The following is a 9,138-nucleotide window of genomic DNA, read 5'->3' as shown; positions in this document are numbered from 1 at the left end:
GTCTAGTCTATAGTCTAGTCTATAGTCTAGTCTATAGTCTAGTCTATAGTCTAGTCTATAGTCTAGTCTATAGTCTAGTCTATAGTCTAGTCTATAGTCTAGTCTATAGTCTAGTCTATAGTCTAGTCTATAGTCTAGTCTATAGTCTAGTCTATAGTCTAGTCTATAGTCTAGTCTATAGTCTAGTCTATAGTCTAGTCTATAGTCTAGTCTATAGTCTAGTCTATAGTCTAGTCTATAGTCTAGTCTATAGTCTAGTCTATAGTCTAGTCTATAGTCTAGTCTATAGTCTAGTCTATAGTCTAGTCTATAGTCTAGTCTATAGTCTAGTCTATAGTCTATAGTCTAGTCTATAGTCTAGTCTATAGTCTAGTCTATAGTCTAGTCTATAGTCTATAGTCTAGTCTATAGTCTAGTCTATAGTCTAGTCTATAGTCTAGTCTATAGTCTATAGTCTAGTCTATAGTCTAGTCTATAGTCTAGTCTATAGTCTAGTCTATAGTCTAGTCTATAGTCTAGTCTATAGTCTAGTCTATAGTCTAGTCTATAGTCTAGTCTATAGTCTAGTCTATAGTCTAGTCTATAGTCTAGTCTATAGTCTAGTCTATAGTCTAGTCTATAGTCTAGTCTATAGTCTAGTCTATAGTCTAGTCTATAGTCTAGTCTATAGTCTAGTCTATAGTCTAGTCTATAGTCTAGTCTATAGTCTAGTCTATAGTCTAGTCTATAGTCTAGTCTATAGTCTAGTCTATAGTCTAGTCTATAGTCTAGTCTATAGTCTAGTCTATAGTCTAGTCTATAGTCTAGTCTATAGTCTAGTCTATAGTCTAGTCTATAGTCTAGTCTATAGTCTAGTCTATAGTCTAGTCTATAGTCTAGTCTATAGTCTAGTCTATAGTCTAGTCTATAGTCTAGTCTATAGTCTAGTCTATAGTCTAGTCTATAGTCTAGTCTATAGTCTAGTCTATAGTCTAGTCTATAGTCTAGTCTATAGTCTAGTCTATAGTCTAGTCTATAGTCTAGTCTATAGTCTAGTCTATAGTCTAGTCTAGTCTAGTAGTCTAGTCTATAGTCTAGTCTATAGTCTAGTCTATAGTCTAGTCTATAGTCTAGTCTATAGTCTAGTCTATAGTCTAGTCTATAGTCTAGTCTATAGTCTAGTCTATAGTCTAGTCTATAGTCTAGTCTATAGTCTAGTCTATAGTCTAGTCTATAGTCTAGTCTATAGTCTAGTCTATAGTCTAGTCTATAGTCTAGTCTATAGTCTAGTCTATAGTCTAGTCTATAGTCTAGTCTATAGTCTAGTCTATAGTCTAGTCTATAGTCTAGTCTATAGTCTAGTCTATAGTCTAGTCTATAGTCTAGTCTATAGTCTAGTCTATAGTCTAGTCTATAGTCTAGTCTATAGTCTAGTCTATAGTCTAGTCTATAGTCTAGTCTATAGTCTAGTCTATAGTCTAGTCTATAGTCTAGTCTATAGTCTAGTCTATAGTCTAGTCTATAGTCTAGTCTATAGTCTAGTCTATAGTCTAGTCTATAGTCTAGTCTATAGTCTAGTCTATAGTCTAGTCTATAGTCTAGTCTATAGTCTAGTCTATAGTCTAGTCTATAGTCTAGTCTATAGTCTAGTCTATAGTCTAGTCTATAGTCTAGTCTATAGTCTAGTCTATAGTCTAGTCTATAGTCTAGTCATAGTCTAGTCTATAGTCTAGTCTATAGTCTAGTCTATAGTCTAGTCTATAGTCTAGTCTATAGTCTAGTCTATAGTCTAGTCTATAGTCTAGTCTATAGTCTAGTCTATAGTCTAGTCTATAGTCTAGTCTATAGTCTAGTCTATAGTCTAGTCTATAGTCTAGTCTATAGTCTAGTCTATAGTCTAGTCTATAGTCTAGTCTAGTCTAGTCTAGTCTTCTACTGAATGTGTAGGATAAATGTGAAGTGTGCTGTGAATGGTGATAGATGTAAAGTATCTTATACAAGTGACACCATTGAATTTTCCTTCCTCTGTTAGTAAAAACTTGACATTGGCTTATTTGATGGATTTGTATTTCGTTCTACCGATAATGTCTCTAGGTGCTATTGCCGAATTAACAGAGGTCATCCCATCTACGTTGTTGTAAACAGAAGTCATGTTTTTGCATCTCGTAAGAGATTAGATAGCTGTGGTACTTGAGCAAAGTGCTTGTACATGGACCGGCAGAACCATGTACGGAAATTGCCACCAGCGTATGGGTGCAAGGCACGGAAAGGGAAGGTGGTGAGTGACGTTAGATAATGCCTTCATGGCAGGTGTTCGCGTAAAGTACTTCAACTTACAACCTTCTCGCGAAGTCGAATTTTTTTTAAATCTAATTTTTGGACAACTTTTGGAAGCTTCAGATACCAAACCATTTAACAAATTTAATTCATTGACATTGCGTTAATTCCCAGCAGAACCTTTCATTACCAAGTAAAGGGATACAATACTAAAACTTACTTACACAGTAGCATTTTAAGTCGTTATTTTAACATGGTAGTGTCACCACAATCGTTTACAAGTAATTTGAAAAAGAAATTAATGTAAAACGTATATAAAGCTTCTATAGCATCACGGAGAAGATGACTAATTAGTTAGAAATATTTATACCTATAAGACTTTAGTAATAAGACGTTATTATATTACTTCTATGTAATCAGGACTATATGTAGTAGTCATTGGAAGGCATATTAATAGGTAAGTGGTTTACAATTGAAAATCAAGTTTTTGCTGGGAATTGTCTTAAATAATTTATATGTACTCTTTTATATGGCGATCCTTTGATTTAGTATACAATGTGTATTTAATTAAAGCTTTCTGAGTTTGTCTAACAAAGAGTGTTCTTTAAAATTATATACAATTATTTACCTTGAACTATAAATCCTTTATCAAAAGATTTTCCACATACATACACACATGTAGAGTACATATACATACATACACATACATTCATATGTACATATAAATATTCGCTTTGAACTTTAATCAGTTTTTTCTTGTGTTTTTTTTTTTTAATTTAGCTTTAACAGCCTTGAACTACGAAGGATTCTTTTTTTTCGTTAATGCAAATATTATTTGGGGTACAAGAATATTTCATATAAAATGATACATACGATTAAAATATTAATTTTAAAATAAAAATTAAAGCTATTGCCAACCAAGTGAAAGCATTAAATTTTTAAAATATCTAGGAAATTTTATACATATATGTACAAAATGTTCTGAGTATGAACCACATTAAAATTGTTTTATTATTTCATTCTCCCTCGTATTGCAAAATGAAAAAAAAAAAATAAACAAATAAAAGAACTCTTAACATTTGAAATGTAGTTTAACATTGAACATGTCATCTGTTTCCTGTTGATATCATGTGGAAAATAACAATAAAAGGAAGAAAAAACAATGAGCAACGCTTTTATAACGGCATTTACTCTGTTCCTAAACTGCCTCCACCACAATTGAGTAGTAAGTGGCCATAAACAATCAACAACCCATTTTCATTTTATCCTTTTTTTTCATTTTCCTTTTCGGGGGTATGAAAAGGAACTCTTCTATACTGCAATGTAATGAAAGAGAAAAAAATAAGAAGAAATGTACATAAAAAACAATGAATGAACGAAAAAAGAATAGGACAAAATAAAAACAACAAAAAATTTGGAATCAATAAATGTCGGCACTCTTTTTCGAATTGTCCTAGTTTTTTCCAAGTTCGAAACACATATGTGGAGAAAATCATTGAGTAAGAGTGATTTTTTTTTTTGTGAATTAATATGGTAATACCAGCAAATAACTACGATTATTTCGAATTTTGCAGACTGTAGAGCAGCTCAATGAACAAATTATGTAGGTTGATGAAATTTTAAATAAGGATGCCGTATCTAGGATATGATTCTTTTTCGTATAAGGATGTCAGATGCTTACCAAAATTTCCACAAATTGAATTTTCTAGTTTTTGTTCGAAATTTTTAAAATTTTTAGAATATTTTAAATTCAATGAAATTTTTGATAATTTGTAAATGTACTAGGGTGATCGATTATTCGACATTTTCCAAAAACCGGTTTTCGAATAGTTCGAATAGTTGACATTTCAAAAAAACCGGTTGATATTTTTCAAATTCAGAAAAAACCGGTTAACCGGTTTTTCATAATAAATAAAAAAATATATGTTAATTTGAAGAAATTAATGTTTATGATTAAATTTGATTAATAAAACATGGCCCGAAATGATTTTTAACAGTTTAACAGATTATAACTTTAGATCTAGTCGTCTGATTTACATTATTTCTTTAATATAAAAAAAAAATTAGGAAAAAAGTGGACACTTCTGTTAAACATAAGGTACTATGTAATCCTAGCTTATTCTAAAGCCCTTTTAGGAAATTTTCATAGGCATTCCAACACTTCCATAATATTTCAGCGGTAAATTAATTATTGTAATTGGAATATAATCTTAAGATTAATAAAATTTTATTAAACAGTTATCAATTTTACAAATAAAATTTTTTAATTAATTAGGAAAATCAAAAAAGTTTAACCAATGGTGCTTTAGAAAAATATTTCCTAGTTCCTGGACTCGAATATTTTTAAACGGGCTGTATTATTTACTTCAAAATTTCATTTAAATAATCTTTGAATACAAAGCAAATAAAAGTATTCGAAACCGGTTTTTAAAAAGTGAAAAAACCGGGTTATTCGATATTCGAAAAATCAACATTTAGAAAAAACCGACACTGGTAAAGCAGAAAAAACCGGTTTTAAAACCGGTTGAAAAATCGAGTCGATCACCCTAAAATGTACATACTTTTTTAAATTATAAATAAATTTTATATATTTTATATAATTTTTTTGTAATTTCGAAAACTTTTTTATTTAGAGAAGAACTTTGTTAATAAATTTTCAATATACAAAAAAAATACATATTCTATCTTCTATCTATCTATCTATCTATCTATCTATCTACTATCTATCTATCTTCTATCTATCTATCTATCTATCTATCTATCTATCTATCTATCTATCTATTATCTACTATCTATCTATCTATCTATCTATCTATCTATCTATCTATCTATCTATCTATCTATCTATCTATCTATCTATCTATCTTCATCTATCTATCTATCTATCTATCTATCTATCTATCTATCTATCGATTATCTATCTATCTATCTATCTATCTATCTCTATCTATCTATCTATCTATCTATCTATCTATCTATCTACTATCTATCTATCTATCTATCTATCTATCTATCTATCTATCTATCTATCTATCTATCTATCTATCTATCTATCTATCTATCTATCTATCTATCTATCTATCTATCTATCTATCTATCTATCTATCTATCTATCTATCTATCTATCTATCTATCTATCTATCTATCTATCTATCTATCTATCTATCTATCTATCTATCTATCTATCTATCTATCTATCTATCTATCTATCTATCTATCTATCTATCTATCTATCTATCTATCTATCTATCTATCTATCTATCTATCTATCTATCTATCTATCTATCTATCTATCTATCTATCTATCTATCTATCTATCTATCTATCTATCTATCTATCTATCTATCTATCTATCTATCTATCTATCTATCTATCTATCTATCTATCTATCTATCTATCTATCTATCTATCTATCTATCTATCTATCTATCTATCTATCTATCTATCTATCTATCTATCTATCTATCTATCTATCTATCTATCTATCTATCTATCTATCTATCTATCTATCTATCTATCTATCTATCTATCTATCTATCTATCTATCTATCTATCTATCTATCTATCTATCTATCTATCTATCTATCTATCTATCTATCTATCTATCTATCTATCTATCTATCTATCTATCTATCTATCTATCTATTTATCTATCTATCTATCTATTATCTATCTACCTATCTATCTATCTACCTCTCTGGATTCTTTATTCATTTAAAAATATAGGATTTTAAATAATAAGTTAGAAATTATTTTTATGCGATATTTTTCGGAAATTCAAAACTCCTCTTTTGTGTACATATGTACCTATGTTTACATATACCGTTATTCCACATCCGCTACTAAAATAAATTCAAAATCGTTCTAATCTGATTTATCTTTACCATCTGGCAACACTATTTGCTTTTGCCAATCTGACAATATTGCAAAAAAGTAGTCGAATAAAAAATTAGTCATCGTTAGTTGGTGGAAGGTAGCACACTGTATTTTTCGGATAATGTTATAAAATTTAAAGTAGAAGAATATAATAAAAAACACTTTTTTGTGCAAAAACAAAAAATACAAAATAATTTATTTAAAATTATAAACAAAAGTATATAGGAAAAAACAAAACATACGTTCGGTGATAAATGTGAGTAAACAACATGAGAATGCCAAGAAAACCATATGTGAAAAAAGAAAAATTTTACAAAATATTAGTGAAAAATTAAAATAAAAAAATCCAAAAGCAAACCCCCAAAAAATGGTAATATTCATAAATTTTGAAAAAAGAGTTTTAGGACAGGCAAAGCCTAAATAAAAAATACCAACAAAAAAAGCTGCAAACGAAAATTAAAACAAAAGAAATACAAAATTACCAAGAGAAAGAAACGCAAAAAAAAACTCAGCTGCAGTTAGTTGGCAGAGGAGAGCTTACAGATATTTCGAACTTCTTTCTCTAAACAAAATCACACAGAAGATAACACTGTTTTTGTTGTTGTTTTTTTTTTTTCAGCAAGTCAAGTGCGTAAAGTGAATTTTTAATTACAAAAGAAAAAAAGCCAAGATTTTTATATTGACACAGGCATTTTGTTAAAACTTTTTTGTGTTTTTTACATAATTAATAAAAACGGGTTTTTTTTTATAAATAAAATACTAAAGATAATTTTTTGTTTGTTTTTGAATTTTTTGTATTTGTTAAAAGCAAATAATCATGAATTAAGCAAACAACAAGTGCACATTTGGATTTTTGCTTTGATGTTATAATTTAGGAAAAAAATTATTAGTTGAACTAAAAATATAAAAAAATCTCTTCTTTGCTACAACAAGTAAAGAATATAATATTTGCACCGCAAATTTCTAAAGAAAACAATTTTAAGTTTTATGTTTTTTTTAATTATACATTTTGAACTACAATGTTTTGGTTAAAAAAATGTACTTGTAGTTGTTGTTTGTGTGTGTGCGTGTCGTTTGTCAGTTGAGTTTGTGTGAGTGTGTCCATCTAACAAAAAAAAAAAATGTTGCCAGAAATTAGAAAATAATCCATTTCTAGATATGAAATTGTGGAAATTAAAAGTGAAATTGAAAAATACTTAACTGTTTTGACAAATAAGTAATTAAAGTTCACATAACAAATAGTATGTTATTTTCCCATATTCATAAGCCATAAACCATACTGTAGATGGTTTTTTATGTTTTTAGGTTTCATATTATACAACATTAAAAAATAACAGTTATTACAATAAAGTTGCAAAAGTCCACTATCCTAAAATCACTTAATTAGGATCCTATGTGTATTTGTCTGTTTTATGTTTCTAGGTATGAATGTTTTATTGCAGGGAAATGAAAAAAGTGTCAGCCGGAAAGCGAAAAAGTATAAGAAATTCCCCTTTTATAGATTTTCATTCAATAAGGATGCTTTGGGTTTCTAGTATTAATATTAAAAAAATGCTTAAAAAGTACCAGTTTAGGAACAAAAAGTACCAAAAAATTCACTCGTATAGATTTTTATTTTATTCTAGGTCCAATATTGCAGAAACACTAAAAACTACAATTTGAATGACGAAAAAGTACCAGAAACCTTTTCGTTCAAGCAGTACCTATGGGCTAAAATTTGCGTTTCAAGGTTCGATACTATAAAATATTCAAAAAGGATTTTCACTTCATCAGATCATATATTTATAATTTTTTGTTTGTTGGTTCAATTATTCAGAAAACCAAAAAAGTACCAATTGAATAGGGAATAAGTCTAGTCTATAGTGTAGTCTATAGTCTAGTCTATATTCTAGTCTATAGTCAAGTCTATAGTCTAGTCTATCGTCTAGTCTATAGTCTAGTCTATAGTATAGTCTATAGTCTAGTCTATAGTCTAGTCTATGGTCTACTCTATAGTCTAGTCTATAGTCTAGTCTATAGTCTAGTCTATAGTCTAGTCTATAGTCTAGTCTATAGTCTAGTCTATAGTCTAGTCTATAGTCTAGTCTATAGTCTAGTCTATAGTCTAGTCTATAGTCTAGTCTATAGTCTAGTCTTATAGTCTAGTCTATAGTCTAGTCTATAGTGTAGTCTATAGTGTAGTCTATAGTCTAGTCTGTAGTGTAGTCTATAGTCTAGTCTATAGTCTAATCTATAGTCTAGTCTATAGTCTATCTATAGTCTAGTCTATAGTTCTAGTCTATAGTCTAGTCTATAGTCTAGTCTATAGTCTAGTCTATAGTCTAGTCTATAGTCTAGTCTATAGTCTAGTCTATAGTCTATAGTCTACAGTCTAGTCTATAGTCTAGTCTATAGTCTAGTATATAGTCGAATCTGTAGTTTAGTCTATAGTCTAGTATATGGTCTAGTCTATAGTCTAGTCTATAGTCTTGTCTTTAGTCTAGTCTATAGTGTAGTCTATGGTGTAGTCTATAGTCTAGTCTATAGTGTATTCTATAGTCTAGTCTATAGTATAATCTATAGTGTAGTCAATAGTCTATAGTCTAGTCTATAGTCTAGTCTATAGTATAGTCTATAGTCTAGTCTATAGTGAAGTCTATAGTCTAGTCTATAGTGAAGTCTACAGTCTAGTCTATAGTCTAGTCTATAGTCTAGTCTATAGTCTAGTCTATAGTCTAGTCTATAGTCTAGTCTATAGTCTAGTCTATAGTCTAGTCTATAGTCTAGTCTATAGTCTAGTCTATAGTCTAGTCTATAGTCTAGTCTATAGTCTAGTCTATAGTCTAGTCTATAGTCTAGTCTATAGTCTAGTCTATAGTCTAGTCTATAGTCTAGTCTATAGTCTAGTCTATAGTCTAGTCTATAGTCTAGTCTATAGTCTAGTCTATAGTCTAGTCTATAGTCTAGTCTATAGTCTGGTCTATAGTCTGGTCTATAGTCTGGTCTATAGTCTAGTCTATAGTCTAG

The 9,138-nt window shown here is 29.1% G+C and overlaps 1 protein-coding gene across 1 annotated transcript in view; it reads left to right on the top strand.

Moving 5' to 3' along the window:
• The first annotated feature begins 6,208 nt into the window (after positions 1–6,208).
• LOC119612617 (serine/threonine-protein phosphatase 2B catalytic subunit 3) overlaps positions 6,209–9,138 on the top strand; it is a 29,902-nt gene continuing 26,972 nt past the window's right edge. Inside the window, exon 1 of the mRNA XM_037968427.1 lies at positions 6,209–6,388. The gene's annotated coding sequence lies outside the window, so the exon portion shown is untranslated. The remainder of the gene's footprint in view (positions 6,389–9,138) is intronic.

This window comes from Lucilia sericata, unplaced genomic scaffold (genome assembly GCF_015586225.1).
Source record: "Lucilia sericata isolate MDLA Ls3-8-SP2 unplaced genomic scaffold, ASM1558622v1 Contig001767F_arrow, whole genome shotgun sequence".
Lineage (NCBI taxonomy): Eukaryota > Metazoa > Arthropoda > Insecta > Diptera > Calliphoridae > Lucilia > Lucilia sericata.
Note: the sequence above shows the minus strand (reverse complement) of the source record. Positions and strands in the feature narration are given on the sequence as shown.